A 22,572-nucleotide genomic window follows, 5' to 3' on the forward strand; every position below is an offset into this window, starting at 1 on the left:
TGGCTGCAGGGGGCTGGAGCCACAGCTGTCACAGGTGTCACAGGGCTGCCCTAGACAGGGGTCACTGTAACTTCAGTTACTAATTACTTTACAAATTCAGATTACTCATACAAAATTCTATTAATGGATTTAATAGGATTAATCTATCAGTGTTATATTTAATGCTGTAATGTAGTAATGAACAATGTATTAATGATGGGTCAACTATGACACCACAAGGAGAGAAAACCACATGCAAGCACGCTTTTTATGTAAATTGTTAGCTAGAGCTTTACTGCTAGCTACATTAAAGTGAAGCACGCATGAATTTAATTAGTTTGCATTTATGAAACAAAACTGTTTTGGAATAAAGTTTGCAGTCAATGAAATTGACCATCTTCACCATCTACACTGCAGACTTCTCCCACAATTCCACCCAGTGCTTCCTGCAGAAGTTCTCTGATGACTCTGCAATAGTCGGCCTCATCACTGATGGGGACGACAAGGAGTACAGAGGTCTGACCCAAGACTTTGTGGACTGGTGCCAGCTGAACTACCTCCAGATCAACGCCAGTAAAACCAAGGAGCTGGTGGTAGACTTCCGCAGGCACAAGCATTCTCCACTGCAACCACTGAACATCCAAGGTATGGACATTGAGGCTGTGGACAGCTACAGGTACCTTGGTGTTCATCTGAACAATAGACTGGACTGGACTCATAACTCAGACGCCCTCTACAGGAAAGGGCAGAGCAGGCTGTACCTGCTGCGGAGACTCAGGTCGTTTGGGGTGGAGGGCCCACTCCTGAAGACCTTCTATGACTCTGTTGTGGCTTCTGCTATCTTTTATGGTGTGGTCTGCTGGGGCGGCAGCATCTCTGCTGGGGACAGGAAGAGACTGAACAGGGTGATCCGAAGGGCCAGCTCTGTTCTAGGATGCCCTCTGGACCCAGTGGAGGTGGTGAGTGACAGGAGAACGGCGGCTAAGCTGTCATCCCTGATGGACAACATCTCCCACCCCATGCAGCAGACTGTGACAGCACTGAGCAGCTCCTTCAGTGGGAGACTGCGGCACCCACGGTGTGGGACGGAGAGATTTCGCAGGTCTTTCCTCCCCACTGCTGTCAGACTCCACAACAAAGACTTTAACTGATCAAGCACACACATCCATACATATGCAATAATACTAAGTGCAATAATCCTTTCTGTCATCGTTGTATTTTTACTCAGTTGTATATAGTATATTTGTATTTGTATTCTATTTTTATCTTATTGTATATTTATTTTATTTTATTCTACTGTATATAGTATTTTATTTTATTCTATTCTGTACAGTTGTGTACTGTATTTATTCTTATTGTATTCTAATTTTTGCTACATAACTTTTGCACTGTCCACTTCCTGCTGTGACAAAACAAATTTCCCACGTGTGGGACTAATAAAGGTTATCTTATCTTATCTTATCTTATCTTAAATTGATGTTTTTTGACCTGCCTATATGATATTATTTGGCTATTAAGTTGTTCAATTACACACACACACACACACACACACAAACAGGGCTCTTATTACAATAAACACATCATTTCATATTAGTTGTCACAAAATTGCATTAAAATGCTCCAAAGCGGGCGACGTGGCAGTCTAGAGGTTGGGTTTGTACCTCCTCCCTGTGTTCACTCGCCCAGTCCAACTACATGCATGTTGGGTTAATTGGCCATTCGTAGCTGGTCATATGTTTGTCTTTCTCAATGTGTTAGCGCTGTGACAGACAGGTGACCCGCCTCTTGCCCCATGGCAGCCAGGATAGACTGCAGCAGTGTTCACAACCTTGAAACAGTGGACAGAAAACCAGCTCAAATAATCAGAGGTGTGTAAAAGCAGACATCTATCAGTTATATCTTTTGGCACACCAGTCAATCAAAGGAGGCCTGTCCTTATTCATACACAACTTTAAGCTTTATTACAATTAAAATGACTCAGTTATATATGTTTACAGACTCTACACTGAATCCAGTGGAATCTCTGGATAACCTCTCTTCCTTGGGGTACATCACTCATCTATAAAGGTCATATAGATCCAGTGTTATCACTTACAAGTCTACTTTTAGACATGTTACGCTTTAATAGAGTATTAAAAACCATGTACAGACACAAAGTTTTCATTTGTTTAGTTAAATGTTACAAACTTTGAGGTCCAGTCCTCACCAGTGACCCACTAAACCCACCTGAAGCTTCTAGAGTTCTGGCTGGACCCCTTCCAGGTGTTTGTAGCTAATGTAGTAATAACGTTTCCATGACATGACAGTCAGAGGTGAGATTGGCAGCAGTTCCACTGCAGCCACTTCCAACAATAAGGGAATTTTGTGAAAGTAAGGACACCCTGATTTACAGGTTTTAAATCTTTAGTAATAACACTTATTGGAAATGAACTCAGAGTCTTATTTCTTAATGATGCACTCAGAATTATGTCATTGTATAAGTGCTTACCCTAACCTAACACAATAATGTGCTGGCACAATCACCCATAATGTTACCAAGAAAAGGGGGTTTGGTGTCAGGCAACACAAAAAGTTTAAATCACACCTGCTTTGCATGTGATACCATTACATTCCACCAGAAGGCCGAACACAATCCTAAAACTCTGATGTTTTATGATATTCTTATTACAACATGCTGATGTCAGCCTTTTTTTTATTACAATGCGATGATATCAACAGTTTTTATAGATTATTAGTGCTGATGTCAGGATTGGTATACGGAAATCTAGTAGTGTATTAATCTTTGTGTGTTATTGTGAATTCATACATTTATGTGTTGAAAAATCAGATTCTACAGATCTCAAACAAAGAAAATGCTTACGTCGCCCAATGACATCAACATAATCTATTGCGTTACATTTAGGGCATCATCCAATGGAAACTAAAGCTTTTTCCTAATTCACCTGACCCTGACCTTTGACCTGTGACACTGAAGAATTACATATTGAAATGTTTTTATTTTATTATCTTTGCACATATGGTCGGAGCCAAATTGGCTGAAAACTTTGGTTCTATAAGCTGTAACGTGAATGAGGTTTGAAGATACATTCATGCATTGTGTGAATTTGCCAACTTTATGGCGCCAGTGTGATCTTGTAGGTCTTTTTTTTTTTTTAATAAAAAGTGTGCTGTACAGTTTTCTCCATATGGTATATGACTCAATAGTATACTGATGTGAAGTTTGAGGATAATGTTTAAAAAGTGGGATTATTAATTTTCACATTTGCTGTAGATCACTTTGACTTTGACCTTGAACATATTTTCAGGAAGAATAAATCAGCTCTGGCTGTTTTTGGTTTTTACCATCACACAGAATTTAAAAATGATATCTTGAAAAGTGTTAACTGCGAACAAACAAACAGACAGACAGAGCCGATTACATGCTACCTGCGTGATTATGGAAATTAAGTTTTAAAAAAAATTCTCCCACTCACTCTTATTTCATCTTGTTTTCAGAATAATCGCATTGCATTTTTTCTAAAAGTACTGAATAGTTCCGCTGTACATGTGTTTGAGTTTATAGTTCATGCACTTTCCCCACTTAAACTTAATCCTGGGTTAAACTTAATCTTGTCTCTGAAATAAATAAATAAAAAATAACAGGTGGGTGAAAATCCCAAAGCCATCAACATCATCTGTTTTGCGTTGACAGGCGTGGCAGTGAAAGGGTTACGAGTCACATGGTAGCGGGTGGTATTATCAGCCCGGGGCTGTAGAAAAAAGAAGAAGAAAAAAAAGAAAGTCTATCTGGAGAAAAAAAACTGAGAACAAAGAAATCTGTCTATATAAGTTGCCCCAGATCCTGCAGCGGTGTGACTCCGGGCTCTGCACTGCGCAAAACAGCTCTCCTGTGCACCACCACCACGGCTCCGATGGCTGCAATGATGCGGACTTCTCTGGTCGTGTGCTGCTGTGTTTTTGCGCTGCAGTACTTACAGGTCATGCTTTGTCTTCCAGCGCGGGGGTCCAGCAGGTACAAAGAGGCACCGGTGAGTTGGAGCACGCCTGTTTTTTCCCCATTTTTGTAACTTGTCGCCGAGTCGAAGCATCCGTGCTTTTGCAGAAGTTTGTAAACTTTGAATGAGTGGTTCAGCTCTGACACTGTTGCACGTATCAAACATGACTTGTTGCTTTTCATTTTGAAGGACTGTGCAGTGTTTGCTTTCTTCATTCTTTCTGCTGCTACAATCGGCCCCAACGCCCCCTAAAACACACACGGACACATGTGCACACAGTCGTGCACAATAGCCCGCTTTACCGTGCAGACTTTAGAGTCTGCTCCAGAATAAACACGCTATTAATTGTTGCATAAAAACGGCTTGACTTGAAATTACTTCCAGGTTTTCTTACGTGTTTCTCCAGCTGCAAAAGTGCTCGCACGTGCACGCGCGTGGCTTTCAATCATCACGACCAATGACCTTTGTGTTGTAATTAAGAAAATGGCTATTTTAGGGGCGCACAGCAGTTGACCTGTCACTGTAATTAGCCCGAGAGCTGCTCTTACTTTGAAGAAATTACTATCATCACTGTTTACTTTTTGTCTGCTCAGCAGCAGCATCCACGAGCGTGACTGCAGCCAAACCTGACGTCTTCTGCATTGCATGCACGCAGGGTGACAGCAGAGTGTTTTGGTTTTGACTCAGATGTAATGAGGATCTGATGGTTTGGGAGGAGGGAGAGAGAAAATAAAGGTTGCAGGGTTCCTGCAGTCTGTCTGCAGGGCAGGAAGCTGTAATAACAGCTCTTAAAGGCATTTTGTCAACAACACCATAAAAGTGAGGGGTCCTCCATATGGCCCCGGCATGATGGCGTCTTTCTGTCATTGTCATGTGCTGTGGTGGCTTTTCTAATTTAGCAGTTGTTTGGTCTGTTGCCATTATGGGGGACTTGACCACATGCTGCAGTGTTGTTTAATGTAACTATTTATTCTAGCATTGTAATTTAAGATTCAGCTATGTTTACTACTCCTTTAATCCGTGTTTTTATTTACACGGCTCCTCCTGCATCACGTGACTCCTTTCTAGATTATTTAACTGTTATTTACTCAGTGAAGGCCTGTTTAACACGGATGCTTGTTCTAAGGAATGTCCTGTTTATAGGTATACAGCAAAAACGCATTTTATCAAAACAATCTGGCAGCTCGCATATGCAGTTACAGAGAAGAACGTAATCCTTACCCGGAATAATGATTACATTCTGCTGATTACAAGTTAACAAGAATTTTTTAACCTATTTTCAGATGTGTAGAGTAAATAATGTGCATTATGCTTTACACACAGTGCAATTTGGACAAAAGTTGCACAGCACAAGATGTAAAGATTTCCTGACAAGAGATTTCCAGAGAAATAAGAATACTTTAAGGCAAGTGTATCTGTCAGCTGGGAAATAACAACCAATTGTTTCATGAGAAATGCAATGGCGAGTTTTGAACTTTAAAGCAGGGAAAGCTATTCCTGTAAAGGTCTTAATCCAAGCTAACACCAGGTCCTTGATCAGGTGAGAACATGCCAGGACTGGTCTACCATAACAGCAAGCTAGTTTGGTAGCAGGTTCATACACTTTGTTGTACGAGTCTTCAGGACTCGTGCCAGTGACTGCTGCCCTGGCATGATTTACTGGTATGGTTGGAATACAGCATTTATAAATATGTTGTCATTGGTTTCCAATTGCCTGTAACTCCAACTGAGCTCTTGATAACTACACTGGTAGCACGTCCTCTCCCTAATATTTATCCTGGAATGAGGGCCTTTTATTTATTACCAGGAAGTGATATTTTTCAGGCACGCACAACATAAACAGATTTCACTCATATCTGTTATGTGTAGTTATTTAAGAATTAAATAAATGAAATTATATGACAATGCAGCTTAAAAATAATGTTTTATTTTTACAACAAGATTACCCATTAACACTCTGCCTGACTCGGCTTAGGGCAGCTGGTTACTGTGTTTGTGCTAGTCCAAACACAGGGAAGTTGCAGAGTGCCCTCTGGTGGACAAACTATGCAACATCAGCTCATTATATGTTTGAATGGTGTTTCTCCCGGCTCTTTTTTTTTTTACATAAAACTTTCCTTTTTCAGCTGTCACAAATACTAACAGCGATATCAGCAAATACCATCAGCAAGTAAAGAGTAGGGTCCAATTCTTCATCGATTTCTATACAGTCTGAGTACTTTTTGCAACAAGCAGACAGAATACGTTCATTGCTACACAACTGGAAACTAGTCTAAAGAGTCATATAATCTTTAAGCATTTTCAACATTCAATATTTTAAGTTAAAGCAAGAAGTAACTTTCTAATGGCTGTTTAGGGTGCAGCAAAAATCAAGAATTCAAGTGAAAAATTAAGATAACATGAATCTGCTTACAATAATAGAAGATACCCAGTATTTCTTTTCTAGTTTTCTTAATAGTAAACAAGATTTTTTATTTAAGCAGTGGAGCAGTATTGTCTAAGACAGAAGAGCTATCCATGATCTGATGTCTGCTCTACTTTATGGTAACTTCTTCTCACTGGTAGAGGCAAGTTCTTTAGCCACACTTTTCTCCCACTGAATTACAGGAGACATTTAGGATGATGTAAAGAGGACGGTTCAGCAGGACCCGATTACAGCTCAAAGTGTGGGGCCTGGGTCTGGGTTATGCATATCTTTGTTACTGACTGCGTGTTACTGCTAATTCGCCTTGTAATCCGAAGGTTGCCGGTTCAAGCCCCGGGTTGGACAAGCTCGGTCATTGTGCTTGGGCAAAACACTTCACCCGTTGCCCACTGGTGGTAGTCAGAGTAAAGTATAGCTGGCTAAATCCACAAAGAGCAGTGAATATTGAGCTAGCAGCATTGGTCAGCTGATCGCAGCCTGACATGTTAACCTGCTGTTGTGCTTCCATTGTTTTGAATAATTTCACATATTGTTTTCCACATTCTTTCAATTCTTTCCTCTTTTTTAATTTAAAGTAATCAGACATCAGATCACTGCAGTGTTGTTATGACACATTGTCACGGTGTGAAGAAATATTGCTATACTAGCAACACATTGTCAGAACTATGTTGCACCTGTGGCGAAAATGGTTTTATGACTCCTGGTCATTTCATGGGAAACTGTAATCTGCAGTGTTGTCACTTTTTTTCTCTCTTTCTCTGTTTTTTGACAACAGAGTGAGCGATCACACAAGCCCGGGCAGGCCCGTGTGTCTGTGGCATTCAGGGCAGTGGGATACATAGCGCCTGTTTTCTCTGGGGTAAGGGGGCCGTAAGAGCTAACTGTTTGCATTTCGCTTTTGTCAGCAAAACCGGAGTGCCCCTTGGTTTTCCCGGTCTGTTTTTTTCCATCACGTTGATGCCATTCAAGCAAAGGGATTGGCCGGGGAACCGTGAGAGCAATGGTGACATCAGAGCCAGCCTAGGTTCCCATCAAGCGGATCTGGGTCACAGCTGCAGCGGGCTGAAATTGTCGAATGAGACACCACAGGAAGGGGATACACTTAAAAACTTGTTATTTAAGAGGAGGAGCCTCATTCTGAATCCTTTACTGATAAGGTGAGAGGAGGTGGAGGGTATCAGACCTTTATATTTCCAGTTCAGGTTACTCTACTGACTGAATGCAATGTCTCCCAGAGAATTACACTGTATTTGTGTCTGTAGTGGGGCAATAGGTGTGCACACACAAGATCAGACTTCATACTTTTGGACTGTTGCTGCAGGAGGTAGTTTCACTTTGCAGCCTTGGTAGAGCTCGTCATAGCGGCACATGAACCAGTTGCCCACCTGCAGCAGTTTCTGGTTAGATGCAAGTGTAGATGCAAGAAAGCTGGATGACATCGAGGCTGTAACCTAAGCAGCGTGCCTCGAGGCAAACATTTTATGGAAAGGGTTGGGGGAAAAAATCGATATAGCAATGGTATCGTGATATTTTGAGTGGCAATACAGGAACACCAATTATCATTATTTTATTAAAATATTCTGGGATTACTATGAATAACAGGGTTCATTTCATTCATCAAATTTATGAGTTAATGTTAGCAAATCTACATTAAATCGGCTCAACAGAAAAACCTCCAACACAGAATTCTGGGAGTCGGAGTTCTGGCTGAATTCTAGGGCATCAAATACGTATGTCACAAAATGACACCCAAATCAGTTCAGAACTTTTATATAATGTGTTATTTATGGATTTTTGGTTGATATTTTGTTCGTCTTGGTTCAAAATAAACTAGAACTAAATGAAATTAGAGATTATTTATTTGTTTCTAAGTGAGGAAATCTACAAATTCAGCGAGGCATCAAAAAATAATGTAATCACAGACTGATATCAGACAGACTCCATCTTTAGTCTTTAGGTGTTAGTGAAAACAATAACTGAAATCTGATAACTTTATCTCATTAGATAAAACAGATAAAGACAAAGTTTTACTTTGAGGACATAATTTGCAGTTGAAAAAATGTGATTAAGCAGTAATTCACCATAATGCACTCAGCATGTGAGAATATATTAAAAATCGCAATAATATGTCACCGAGAGGGAAGCGTTGCAATAATATTGTAATGTGGGAAAAATCTGTTGATTCTCACTTATAAAGTATTCATAATAAAGTCTTTAAGACTCTAAGATGGATTTATGGATTTCTGTCTCAGGTGTTTTAGGAGCAGGTCTCACCTGTTGTTTTGTTGTCTTAAACTAAATAAAGAACAACTGAAAACTCAATTTACACAGTTCGAGCAGCACTGCTCATGCACCCAAAAAGGTTATGAGTGCATAGCCTACATATAAAAGTATATATAGCGACTGTATATAGTGATGTCACCCACTTGTTAGTATTGGCATGCAGCGTTTCAGGTTGGTGCTAAAGCTCAAACTGCGTTACTGTAAAAACAAATCTGTTGAACAATATTTGGATTTTACTGGTCCAGTCCCCAATAAAACTTGAGCCTGATTAATCTGTGGTAGGAACGTGACCAATCAATCACATCTGTTAGACACAGCGCATACGTTCTTCTCAAGAGTTAAACACCTTCTGGTGCCAGATTTGCTGTTTGTTCTGTTAGAACTGTACACTAAGTAGTCGTGACTGATGCAGGCTGAACATCAGTCGGTGGTGAAGTTCTGTAATTGTGAAGCCTTGAGCACAGCATTTTTGCAGTCGCCATCTTGGTGTTTTGAAACCAGATGTGATGAGCGAGGGGCGAGAAACAGGGCACTGCACATGCTCATTGGCTAATAATTTGTGATTTGTGAAATGGCAAAAAAAGTGACCACAGTCGTCAGGGAAGAGTTTACAGAGCTCATGGATCACATGAGCTGGAGTCATGTCTCAATGAAAGGTGATGCCCCCCGCTGGCTGGTAAAAAAGTTGTCATGCCCTTCCCTATTGGCTTCACTTTTCAGGTCTGTAGGCTACGTGCATCTTTTCTACTGTCTATGAGCCAAATTATAGAAGCTTGCAGAGCAGTAGTAGTAGCATCTAGCTAGAAAAGAGGAGGAGAAGATTGAAGGCTGAAAGGCATAACAAAGATTTTAAAGATTTTTAACCCACAGCAGCTCAGAAACAGGTAAGGAAAAGAATTCAGGTAGCATAGCATAGCTACTGAAAAGGCCACTGCTTATTGGACATCCAGGACTCTTTAATGTTATCGTTTAAGTTCAGTTAGACTGCACACATGTTGTGTTTGGCCCTTCTTTGCCGTACGTGTGAGGTGTTTCTGTAGCTTACAGCAATGCTCAGTTAAAATTTATTTACACAACAAAAGTTAGAAACAGTATCAGAGCAAGATCAGCAACAGCCAGTGTGCATGCACTTGGCAACAGCGGGGCAGAAGAACCCCCTTTAAACAGGAAGTTTGGTGCCTTGCTGCAGGATTTTTCCCTTCTCTGGAAAGAAATCCTGTTCAAACTATAGTCCAGATGTTGAAGCCTTGTACCTGATGTCCTCACTTTAACTCTGGCACGTCTTACTTGTGTCGTTTACTTTTCTCTAAAAGCCGAATAGCAAATCACACCACAGTAACCTTAAAGAAAAGCCAGCTGATTTTCCTGGTAGTTGGCTCTCCTGGGGGTTTTCTCTAATTAATAATCACAATCAGCAGTGAAATCATCCTGCGGCCAGGCGAACAGGAGATCTGCGAGTCTGAGGTCATATGAGGAAGCCTTTTGGGGTTTTTTCTTGACAGGAAAGATAAGAGATTCAAGCAGATGCCCAGATGGTTTGTATCACCTTCAACTGCCGGGTGTTTCTGATCATCAGAAGATAAATTGGATTAGCGAAGTAAGAAGGAAGATAACAAAGTATTTCTTGATGAAAAATTGTTATACTCCCACCATCCCCACCCCCACCCCCCATCTAGTACAATAAATGTTCTCCTACTGTAAGCAATCCTTTTCCCCGTTGTTTCAGTAAGAGCACACCCTTCAAATTGAATCCTTATCTGTCTCCTCAAGTAAACACTCACTTATGACTTACTTCCTGTTATCTGGATTAGGTTTAGACTGTTTCTTTTGGATACTCAGATATCATGTTGATGAAAAAATCTTTACACTTCTTGTTTTTCTGCCATAAAAAAGACCATTGTTTGAAGCACTGGCAGCATCACCTGTCGCCTCTTTGAAACTTTTTTTTTTTCCACCCTGGGGTCCTTTTTCCTTTTCACCAGTCTGTGCTACTCTCTGAGTTTCAAGAAGATGTTTTCATATCAAATTTTATAATTTCCTTGTTTTATGTAGCCAATTTCCTTTATACTTAAGCTGCAGTTATAGATTTTCTACGGTCCTTATTCAAAACACATGTTGTGTGGACGTAATTCACTCTGCTGTACTGAAGCAAAGGGTCTATAAAAATGTGACTTTTTCAGAAGAATCTCCCCCAGATGCATTTTTTAATAAAAACAATGTCTATCCTAAAACTACAGTTAACAAATCTGGCAAATATATACAGTAAATCTTGAGCCACTCCTTATTTCTTTATATTTTGCTTCCAAGGAGACTGGCTGTCCTAAACTCTGACTATAAATCATCGAAGCATAAAAAGACACCGAATTTAAGTGATGAAATAATGTTGTGTTTTCCAATAACAGACGACTGAGCAAAGTAACAATTTCAAATAGTATCTTTTAGCACTTTGTTATAGCAACTCAACACAAAAACACATTTCCCCCCATTTCTTTAGCTGAATCTATGAAAAATGCCAGCGATAACACAGTTTAAATTAGGCATAAAATAGTATATTTTTCATGGTATTATGGAGTGTGGTTCAGATGCAGAGAAAAGTGAGTGAGTATCTACGTTTGTGCTTTTTTGGTTGGTAATTGTAACATTTTTACTGTGTTAGACTTTTATTCAGTATTTTAGAGGTGCATTTCTTGACTCCAGCTGTGTTTGTTAGCGTTTGAAAGGTTTTGTCTGCTGTGATGGTGAAATAATTATATAAATAGTATGAAATTGAACAAAAGAGTTAAATTTATAATAGGAACTCTCCTTCGATCAGTGTCTATGCTCTGTGTCTGTCAAAGACTATACAAAAGGACACTGAGGAATGTCAGTGGCCCAGCAGAAACCTGGCTTTAAAATTTAAAGTTAAACCAGTCATTAAACATTCACAAAAAGCTGAAGTATAAACATATAAACTAAAGTAATCACAGGTACATTCCTCTGGTAATTTCCTTCTTCAATTAAAAAATATGAAGTTGGAATAACTACTCCAGAAGTAGTTGCATGTGCTTTCACTAACAGCTTTCCCAAATGTCTGTAACATATTAACTGAGGGACCTCTCTGCTCGTGTGAAGATGTGCTGTGGATGAAAGTGTTTTTCTTCTTCAAACGAGTGGAAACCATCTCCCTGGAGGTTCTCTGTCACATCAGTGACCCGGCGGGGGGTTGTGGTGGATTTGTTGTCAGACTGGAGACGCTCTTCAGACGCACCGTGCCCAGACTTGTCTCTCTGTGCTCTCTAAATACCACTCGCAGATCTCCTGCACTGCTTCTTGCAGATCTTGTCAACACTGTAACCAGAAGCTAGATGTGTCCGTGCATGTAACGGATGACCCCCTTCGCCGCCACCATCGCACACCCCCTCCACATGCTCTCAGCGTGAGTGAGCACCTTCGGGCTTTTTGGAGATTTCGTGTCTCATCGCTAACTTGCATTCTCAGCAGAAAGTGACAGATTAATTGTCCTGAAGGTAGTTTTTCATTTCTTTCTCAAACATCATCACACACTCTCCTGACAGGATTTCCATTGTCTGTGTGTGCACACCTGCAACATCCAAGTCTCATCAGCAAAGTTGTGGAGGTGGCATCAAACAAAGCGGTCTTTCATATAACTGAGCTCAACCTAAAATGTTGGTAAGACAGAACACGTTTATCCTAAAATATACCCCCAAAAAACTCATTGTTTTCCAAAGATTCTTCTTTTAGGTTAAATATATGCTGTTTGGAGCTGCACTCTGAGTCTGAAATTAACTTTTTATCTGCTGAAGATTAAAAATCCATCACCTTGTTTTCTAACTGGGAAAAATAATACGTCAGATTCTGTTTCACTGCATTTCATCAACGACATCGGCTAAGATATCATCTCGAGTACAAACTAAAACACATTTAGGTGAAGATAATACCTGTGCTTGGGTTTAACCTTGAACGTCAGTGAACCTGTTAGGAATCAGGCACATTTATGACTGCGGGGTCACGCGGGTCAAACAGTCCATTTGACACACAGCTGGGGAGGCTTAGTCTTCAACAGGATTTCTTTGAAATGACCAAGCAGTGCCCCCCACACCCCAACCCCGTGTACCCAGCGCCAGGTATAGTTTTACGACCCTGAAAGCCGACACTCGCTCACCTCAGCACTGATGTGATTGGGATCAGGTGGGGGGCAGCTTCAGTCTAAACTGTCTCGTTTAGAGCCCGGGGTTGGCTGGTGTCCAGGTGATTCACAGTTCAAATCCCTGTCATCAACACAAACCACAGAGGCTTCGTGTTGTCCTGTCAGCAAAACAGCTATCGTTATTATGTTCAAACACCTGAGATGATAACGACCAGGGGTGGAAAAACAACCAGGCAAAGATTGTAACTTATATCACAAAATACCTTTAAAGTTTTTTGGGGGTTTTTTAAGTTAGCCTATGTGAGGCTTGGGGATGGTTTGCACAGAAGACATTGCCCCAGAGCTGCCTAAAGGTTAGAACAGGCCATGACCTCTTATGATGATGAAAAGGTGTTTTAAATTGAGTTTTTATCTGTCTGCGTTGCTGCATTGTGCTTGTAATTATCACTTGCACAGATAAACAATCTCAAGAACAAAAACACGAGCAAGAGGTCAACCTCAGTGACTCCAATTTACCGAGGTGAGGCCTAAAAGACGGATAGCAGCTGCAGTCATTTGTGTGGATGTGTGTCAGTTAAAGCAGCCACAGCGCTAACTTTAAGCCTCACCAGTCTCCAAATGGATGAGTCATTACAACAAAAACATCCATACAGTTAATAAGGCGAAGGGAACTGTACATGACGACAAAAACCTTTTTTTATGCCGGGCTGCAAACATATGTTTCTTCTGCAAAGTTGGACATGTTAACATGGGAATCTGTGGCGATTGACTCACTTGTGGAGACAGCCTCAAGTGGCCGTTAGAGGAACTGCACTTTTTGGCACTTACCAGCTGTACTGTTTTACTGTTTCTGCTTGAGGCGAACTGGCAGAGAGGAAGTGAAACATCAAAAGTGCAACAGAATGACCAAAAAAATGAAAACAAAACCTCAAAGCCATGATAAAAAAAAATATCTGATACATTTTGCATAATCTGTAATTGAACTAAATGAACATGAACTCACAGGCTTTGCCAAGTAAGATATGTTCTGTGCTTGTAATGTTTTCCTCCAGTTTAAGATCAGCAGCCATTAGATAGATAAGTTTCAGAACACATCGTATCGTGATAAGGGTTTTGTTGTTTATCTGAAGTTTTTGTTGTCAGTATGAACTGCAGGAAGGCAGATAATAGCGCAGAGACAGAAAGCTCGCATCAGACTGGTGCTCAAGGAAGAGCAGAAAGAAGCCGAACAAGGTGTAAGCTTTCCAAGGGTGCCTTCGAAATCTCATGGGGGGGGGGACTCTGTTTAAAAGGCCTTTTTGTTCAGTCGTAACAACACTAACAAGCCATTTAAAGAAAAGCTGCAGGACATGAGTAGAAACATTCCCCTGAACACGAATAAGGGCTTTCTGCAACAAAACAAGCAGCTGAAATCTCCTTTAAACAAAGTGAAACGCGGGAGGTGGAGGGCCGTGTATGCGTAGTGTTTGTTCTGCAATCCAGATCCATCAGTCACTGCGTTTCTGCAGTCTGGAGCACATTCCACAAATCCTGCTGGGTTTTGTTCCCCATAACCTACCTAACAGCGACACAGTAGAGTCCTGCAGAGCCGAGCGAGTCAGGCTCATTTAAGCACAGCACATGCACCGCTGTGACCGTACTCAGATAAGCATTCTTCGTTTAATTATTTTGCTTTTACAGGTTGTGTGGCTTTAATGGGAATTCATGTTGGGCTTTTGATATAGTAAAGGTTAGACCTGGCTTTCTGTCAGCACTGCAAAACCTCTGTAACATCAAAGTAATGATGCACGATGGGTTGAAATACATTTTGGCCTTTTAATTTTGCAATCAGGTGACATAAAGTTTTGCAGAACCCGTTCACTGGATAGCTTTGTTTCATTATCCTGCACCTTAAGTGTAAATAAGTAGCGTCTTCTTTCTGTGGCTATAACTGCAAAATCCTCAGTCATAATGAAGCATTTAATTTAAGCAGGTTTAATGCTTCATGTTTGATTTATTTCCTCTGTCAGTGGTGAAAACTCTTAAGGAGAACTTTTTTATGCTTTTCCTTTCTGTCTTTTCTGTCATATAAAATGGTTTATTGTCATATTAATGAACATGGCCCAATTGTCAGAACGTGTATTATTATATTTATCTTGGTTCACCCCTCAGTTCATCCCCAGTCTCAAAATGGCGTTTGTTAGCCCCTCTCGCCCTTCCTTTAAGCCACAAATTCCCAAAAAACATAGCCATGTATGGTGACAGTAACCACCAACACACCCAGCTGAAGTCTATCTGTGTTTGAGGTCAAGGTTACCTCAGTGCAGTGCTCTGCTGGGTTGCACATTCTCACGGCCGTGAAAGAGGACAATCAGCATTAGAGGAGGCAGGAACCAGAAACCCTCAGAAGGACACCAATGAGAAGAAGAATTAAAACAGCAAAGCTGGAAAGACCGCAAAGGAACCAGAGCAGATCAAAAAACCAAGGTCCAAACAGCAGGTTAAGAGTGAAGATGTGCAACCAAGTGCAGTGAGTCTAGGAGCAAAGCATAGCAGTTCCACTTTCTGAGACAGGAGTACGGGTAGCCTCACACAGATTGCTGTCTCTTCATTGAGTTTCTCTTCCTGAAGACATATTCAAACTCCACTGCTTTAACTGCAGTTTGGCCCTTGCTCTCTTTTGCAGACTCAGTGAGCTTAGCATAGCAACACTTAAGCCTGGTCTCCACCTGCCGCAGGTTCTGGGTCTTCTGATTGGCTGCCTAAAGCATAAAGTTTAATAAACAGCAGGTAGGTGGAGCCATTGTGGCAGAGATGACTATATTAGCAATATCCCTTTCCTGTGACATAATTCAGATCAAAGAGTAGAAAAACTGCATGAAACTGAAGATTTAGGGCAATCTGAGTCTTGTGTTAAATTGACCTTATCATTTTGAATTTGGGCCATGTTTAGTCTGAGCACCAACAAACGTAACACATATTTTAAACTGGTTTTAAACTAACAATGAGTCTTAAAAACCTACAGATCTCCCACCTTTTATATTAATTGTGCAGCAAAAGTCTCATCTTGAAACATCCCACAAGCATGTAAACTGATAACCAAATGCTAATTCCTAAATGCCAAGGAGAACTAGTGCTCAAAGGGAAAATGCATCCATCCATGCATGCTTCATTATTTCATAAAAGGACAATATCCGCAAATGTCGGAGCTGCACTGGCCTGTGGGAAGATTCACGGGCACTGATAATGGAGGTAATTTGTTTCATCTGCACGTATATCGATAGTGTCTTTTCCCACAGGTTTTTCTGAGTGGCACCGGAAAAGGAAATGCACATCATTTTGTGATAGGATGAGTACACCCAACTGTTCCCTGCAACTGCAGAGCTGCAGATGCAGTTTTGCTTTACGCTGAGGACAGAGTGAGATGAGGAGGTGCAGATGGGATAGATCCGCTCTGTAATTTGCTTCTGTGGAAATAAGCAGAGGCATTTCCTCTTGATCTAACAGGGGGGAGGGTGGTATTAATGATAATGGGACATTCTGAGACCAACTGGCTCTTAAACTGAGGAAAAATACATGACTCAGTGACCTGATTATGAGGTTATGCTGTCATTAACCTCGGGGTTCAAAATGATGATGATTCAAATCCAGAGAACATTGACCTCTGCCTCAGGGCTTTCTGTAGTTTGTTTTTGCTTCTCTCCCTTCTTATTACTTATTTTCTTTGTCTTGTTTCTTCCTTTCTTCTTTGTTCTTTTTAACTTTATGTCCCAAGTCATCATAGTCAACTTATAGTTGGATTATCACTCAGTTAGCCTCACACATTCACATTCCCTGCACCACGAATCATAACCACTTTTGGTGAATTTGTAGCAACTTCACAACTGATAAGATGCACATATTATAGCAACAACTGTGTGTGTAGAGCCAAGCATTCACCCTCTAACAGCAAACTTTAGGTCATTCAGACTGAAACATTAGCGATTGCCTGCAGAGGCAATGAAAAATGTTGTAAGGCTTCTGATAAAGCCAGTAGATATCAGAATAAAGCAACACTTCCTCTTCTATGCGTCCATCAGAGTTTAATTTAAGACTATATATGCAGAGCATTTCTAAAAATCTGGTTTTGAGATTGCATATCAGCACATGCCTCTGTTGCTCTCCACAGGGAGAGTTTGCCTGCATGCACTTGAGAACTGCGCAAATGGGATTTGCAAATACTTCTTTGACTAAATACTGAGTAGAAATGGAAACCTAAAAGGGGGGCAGCTGTGGGTCAGGAGGTAGAGTAGGTTTTCCACTGATGAAAGAGTCAGGTTTGAAAAGTCACCAGTTCTTTCACGTGCTAAAAATGATTGGTTCAAGCATGGGCAGCACAGTGTGGGACCACCACATAGCTACAGCACACTTAATGTAAGCTGTCATGTTTCTGCATTTCCATCTAACGCCATGACATCATATCTGGCTTCACTAATCTCACAAACAGCTGCAAACAAAACAGCAATTGTAAAAATACGGGCTTATCTAGTGGGTCATCGGAAAGGCACCATCTTAACAACTGGCCTCCCGCTGCCGTCATCTCAGTGAGGCCTTGTTCTGCTGAAGGTCTCTTCCTGTTAAAACAAAGCAGATCTTTTTCACTTCCGCACTGGCCTTTCCGTTAAAGTAAAACCTGCCCTGTGGCTGATTTTGTCGTGAAACTGAATTGAAGTTTATTACAACCACAACATTTTTAGAAGTGCAATGACATTATACTTTAATTGCCAAGATTTTTTTTCTTTTTTTGTCTTTGATAACATCTGGAGGAAGTTTCTGGTGTTTCTGGGCAGTCAGTCTTCTGTTATCGAGCAGCACATACTAAACAAACATCCGATAATTCTTTCTTCAGATATATGAAACAGTAGTTTGGAAACAATCAAATATTGTTATTTGTGTAATTGTGCCTCTTATTAATGCATCAATTCTAAATAATTGCCAAATTGGATGCAATTACATGACAGACTTCAGTCTCCCTGTTAATTAATATGCATTGCTCCATTTAACTAAAATAAACATAAGCTTAAAGGTCAATTTTGTGTGTTGGGCTGTGATATCAATTGCAGGAGAAACTGGGGCTCATGCAAACTCTATATTGCCGTGAGGCCTATGTAATCAGATTAGGTAAGTAATTGTGTCAGATTGCTTTTAGTTCAGTGGGTTAAGTTACTACTTACAAAAAGCTGCCAAGTAATTTGTATTCACTGACATGTTCAAAGTAATCTGATCCAACCCTGCCTACAGCAAACTACTAAGTACTGACCCACAAGGTCACGTACAGACATGCCGAGTTGTCCCTGCCTATGAAAGCATGACGTTGTCTAAATGAACCACGTTGTTGTTTCAGGTCTCTGAAAACTTTCAGGAGCTGAAGAAGAGAGCAAAAGCACCTCAAACTCAGGAACTGGTTAAAGAGCCATACTCATTGACAAACAGCACATTGAACCATCCCCGCTGTGGCGTACCGGACTACCCCACCAAGGAAGAGTGGCGGCACCGGGGGCGATACCGCCAGAGACGCTACACCCTGTATGGACAACGCTGGGACAAGACGGACCTCACCTATAGGTACACACTGGGGCCCTTAGCTGTGTTGTAACTATATGCTGTGTTTGATCATAAATAAAGCTTACAATAATAAAACGTGAACTTCTACAGTCCCGAGAGAACTCCGTGCTGATGTAAGCCACGGGATTCATCCGAAATGTGCAGCTGAAAAAGCGTCCTGCAGTGTTACCATTTGGTGCACGCACATACGATTGTTTTTCTGCTTCAGCAGGCGGCTTTTTCAGACGAGAAAAAAAACTGTTTTCTCAAACCCGAACAGCAGATGGACGCAGTTAGAGATTAGATGGTGAATATGGTGGAGTATTTAGGAACAATGAGCCAAATATAGAGACTGAGAAAGTAAAGGAATTGTAGCGTCTTAGTAAAGTGTTTGGACAATGATCACAACACTTCAGTGCAGCCTGGTATTGATCCTCCAAATCTCGAAACATCATTCTTCCAAAAGATATTCATTCAAGTGGTGAAGGAGTAGAAAGCTATGACTGTATGGATGTGGGTGATGTCCACTCTCATCAGCATAAAAATACTTCATCACTGGATAAATGTGATCACTAAGAAATGCTTTGCAGTGACGTTTCCCTCCATCAGCTTTTAAGTGATGACATATTAACCTGTTTTCAAGTTAAAGTACTGTGTGTCATTATACCATTATACAGTTCATGTCTTGTGTACCTTTAGCTCATTTTTTAAAAACCTCAGGACCCCAACTTTTTGGTTGCAAAGCATTCAAAAACAGGAACTTCACTGATCTTTCAAATGAAACCTACTCCCTCTTACTTGTACACCCAAAGGACTAATTACATGCAAACAAAATGCAATGAATTCATCAACACCTCCCATGTAAATTGGGAAACAGGGGGCACCTGGATTTGAACCAGAGACCTCTTGATCTGCACTCAAATGCTCTACCACTGAGCTATACCCCCTCAGCCAGTCACTTTATGCAGAAGCTAGACATAGGTTCCAGTCTTGGAAAGTGAAGGTGATGTTGCTGTGCCTTACAGCTGCATTCTTTGAAATGAGCAGCTCCAGAGTTATATAGAAGTTTTTGAGAAAATAACCTAGTTCTCATTTCAAGTGTCATCACTTTAAGTTAATTAATGGACATCAATTTAAAGTCATGTCTCGTCTACTTAAATTCGTGTTGACTCACTTCCTCGTTCCCATCTCCACTGGGAGACGAGGAGTTGAGCATGTGCAATTTGGGAAACGATAATGGGAGAGTCTCCCAGTTAAAGTAATATACACAGTAAGGCACAAGCATATGGTTTAGGGGAGAGGTTGGAAACTCAAGGCCCAGTGAGCCTTGGGGTGCTCCAAGGAACAGTCCTTATTTAAACATATAGTTCTTATTTAAACAGGGGGCATCCGGATTTGAACCAGAGACCTCTTGATCTGCTGTCAAATGCTCTACCACTGAGCTATACCCCCACAGAATGGTCTTGACTGTTTGCAGAAGATGGACATAGGGTCCAGTCTTTAAAAGTGAAGGTGATGTGGCTGTGCTTTAAAGCTGCATTCTTTGTAATGACCAGTTGTATAGAGGTTTTTCAGAAAATGAACCTAGTTCTCATATCAAGTGACATCACTTTAAAGTCATGTCTCTTCTACTTAAATGTGTGTTGACTCACTTCCTCATGTCTCTTCCGTGTTCCCATCTCCACTGGGAGATGAGGAGTTGAGCATGTGCAATTTGGGAAATGATAATGGGAGAGACTCCCACTTAAAGTTAAAAAAATATACACAAAAAAGCACAAGAGTATGGTTTAAGGGAGGAGTTGGGAACACTGGCGCTTGAGGCCTGGAGTTCCCCACCCCTGGTATAGGGCATGGCCCCTTTTTCAATCAACCATTGTCCATTGATTTTTTAGTCAGATAGGTAGCATTTAAATAGGAATTTACTAAAGTAAAATAATCCTCATGTATCTTATACTTTGTGCCAGCCCTTGTTTTATCCACTGTCTGCAACATTGTCTTAGGCTTCTCCTTTAAGAGAACTTTCTTCTGATTGGCTGACCCCAACCAAACAAACGGTTACGCCCAATTCGCACCACCCATTATGGCCATATTTGGTGGTTGCCATATAGTGCAGCTTGGAAAGTTGTTTTTTTTTTTTCAACTTAAGCAAATAAATGAAATGAAAAACAGCTCTTACACAAACAGGGGGCACCTGGATTTGAACCAGAGACCTCTTGATCTGCAGTCAAATGCTCTCCCACTGAGCTATACCCCCACATTCTGTTAGTGCTATTGACTGTATACAGAAGATGGACATATGGTCTTTAAAAGTGAAGGTGATGTGAATGTGCTTTAAAGCTGCATTCTTTGTGAGGTCCGGCTCCAGAGTTACATAGAGGATTTTGAGAAAATAACCAAGTTCTCATATCAAGTGACATCACTTTAAGTTAATTAATGGACATCGATTTAAAATCACGTCTCTTCTACTTAAATGTGTGTTGACTCACTTCCTCATGTCTCTTCCTTGTTCCCATCTCCACTGGGAGACGAGGAGTTGAGCATGTGCAATTTGGGTATTGATAATGGGAGAGGCTCCCAGTTAAAGTTTAAAAAATGATACACAAAAAAGGCACAAGCATATGGTTTAGGGAAGGAGTTGGGAACTCCAGGCCCCAAGGGCCGGTGTCCTGCAGGTTTTAGATCTCACCCTGGGTCAGTACACCGGAATCAAATGATTAGTTCTTTACCAGACCTCTGGAGAACTTCCAGACATGTTGAGGAGGTCATTTAGCCATTTAAATCAGCTGTTTTGGATCAAGGACACATCTAAAGCCTGCAGGTCTGGAGTTCCCCAACCCTGGTTTAGAGGATTGCTATCTTTCGATTAACCAGTATCCATTGGTTTTTCAGTCAGATAGGCTGCATTTTATCCACTGTCTGTGACATTATCTTAGGCTTCTCATTTAAGGGAACTTTCTTCTGATTGGCTGACCCCTGCGAAATTCGCACCACCCAATATGGCCATATTGGGCATAACTGCCGAATGGTCCAGCTTTGAAAGGTTGTTTTCAACTTAAGCAATTAAATAACTAAATCAGTCTTTATTCAAAGAGGGGGCACCCGGATTTGAACCGGAGACCTCTTGATCTGCAGTCAAATGCTCTACCACTGAGCTATACCCCCATGTCCTTATTTGCTGCCTGTCATAGACTGTATATAAAAGATGGACACTGCGTGCAGTGCAGCATTTTGATTGTGGTCTTGATTGTTTTCCTTTAATTTGTCATCTAAGCATTAGCAGAGAGTAACAGCAGAGCTAAAAGAGAGAAAATACACATTCAACATATGAACATCACTCTGTGTTCACATCTTGTTCCTGCTCTTGAGACAGACTGGATTAAGGACATAAGGAAAATAATCAAAAATTACACAACCTACAGAGCACTTTCAGTCGTCAACTTGACCTTCAGAAAAAGGGGTGGTGCTTTTCTTTAATCTAAAGCCGTGGCACCATCGAGCGTCTGGCGGTCTGGCTGCTGCCTCTCTGTCTGGCTCACCCGGTGTCCCTTTCATTGTACTCATTCTTCAACCTAACACTATACGAAGACAGGCAGAGCGAAAGCAAGAGGTAGGAGGGTGATTTTAATAGCAGCACTGGCCACAATCTAATTAGATTCTGCTTCACAGGACCAGCTCATGGTGACACCTGACGGAGTGATGTGGTTTACCAGGATCAAGGCAACACCCAACTACGTCAAACTCTCACTGTTATGACCATAATAAGGCCCTCGTTCCTCCCCAGCCGTTGTAAATGAGTCTGATATGAGAGTGGAGCCATGCTAATGAGGCCCTGTGTTTATTTTTTATTCAGAACCAGCCAGCGTTTTGAGCTTGTGAGGCAAGCTCTGGCATGACACCGAAGTCAAGCTGGCTCAGCTGAGAGCGCTGTTGTTGTAACCGCTTGAATGGTTTTTAGATCAACTGAAAAGGAGGTCTCAGGTGGCTGCAAAAGGTTAAAGGATGGCAGGGCTGCGTTAAGGGAGATAGATTCCACGAGTTTGCTTTTTTTATATATGTTAGACTTCATTCTTTAACTTTCTTATGTTAAAAACATTTTGTCTACTGCAAGGAAGCAAAATAAGTTGTAAAAGGTTCGCTTAAACTGGTCTGCAGTGACAAACGTTGCACACACATGGAGTAAT

General features: G+C 41.1%; 4 non-coding genes and 1 pseudogene across 5 annotated transcripts in view; 1 reads left to right on the plus strand and 4 right to left on the minus strand.

Annotated features, from left to right (window-relative positions):
* The first annotated feature begins 3,755 nt into the window (after positions 1–3,755).
* The window catches only part of LOC113033880 (stromelysin-3-like), a 41,154-nt pseudogene continuing 22,337 nt past the window's right edge, over positions 3,756–22,572 (plus strand). Inside the window, exons 1-2 of the transcript XR_013900788.1 lie at positions 3,756–4,007; positions 18,192–18,412. The product of XR_013900788.1 is annotated as a stromelysin-3-like (transcript). The remainder of the gene's footprint in view (positions 4,008–18,191; positions 18,413–22,572) is intronic.
* On the minus strand, positions 19,267–19,338 carry trnac-gca (transfer RNA cysteine (anticodon GCA)). The gene has a single exon. It is a non-coding gene; the product is annotated as a tRNA-Cys (tRNA).
* Positions 19,772–19,843, minus strand: trnac-gca (transfer RNA cysteine (anticodon GCA)). Its single transcript has one exon. It is a non-coding gene; the product is annotated as a tRNA-Cys (tRNA).
* On the minus strand, positions 20,574–20,645 carry trnac-gca (transfer RNA cysteine (anticodon GCA)). The gene has a single exon. It is a non-coding gene; the product is annotated as a tRNA-Cys (tRNA).
* On the minus strand, positions 21,482–21,553 carry trnac-gca (transfer RNA cysteine (anticodon GCA)). Its single transcript has one exon. It is a non-coding gene; the product is annotated as a tRNA-Cys (tRNA).

This window comes from Astatotilapia calliptera, chromosome 12, assembly GCF_964374335.1.
Source record: "Astatotilapia calliptera chromosome 12, fAstCal68.1, whole genome shotgun sequence".
In the NCBI taxonomy this organism is placed as follows: Eukaryota; Metazoa; Chordata; class Actinopteri; order Cichliformes; family Cichlidae; genus Astatotilapia; species Astatotilapia calliptera.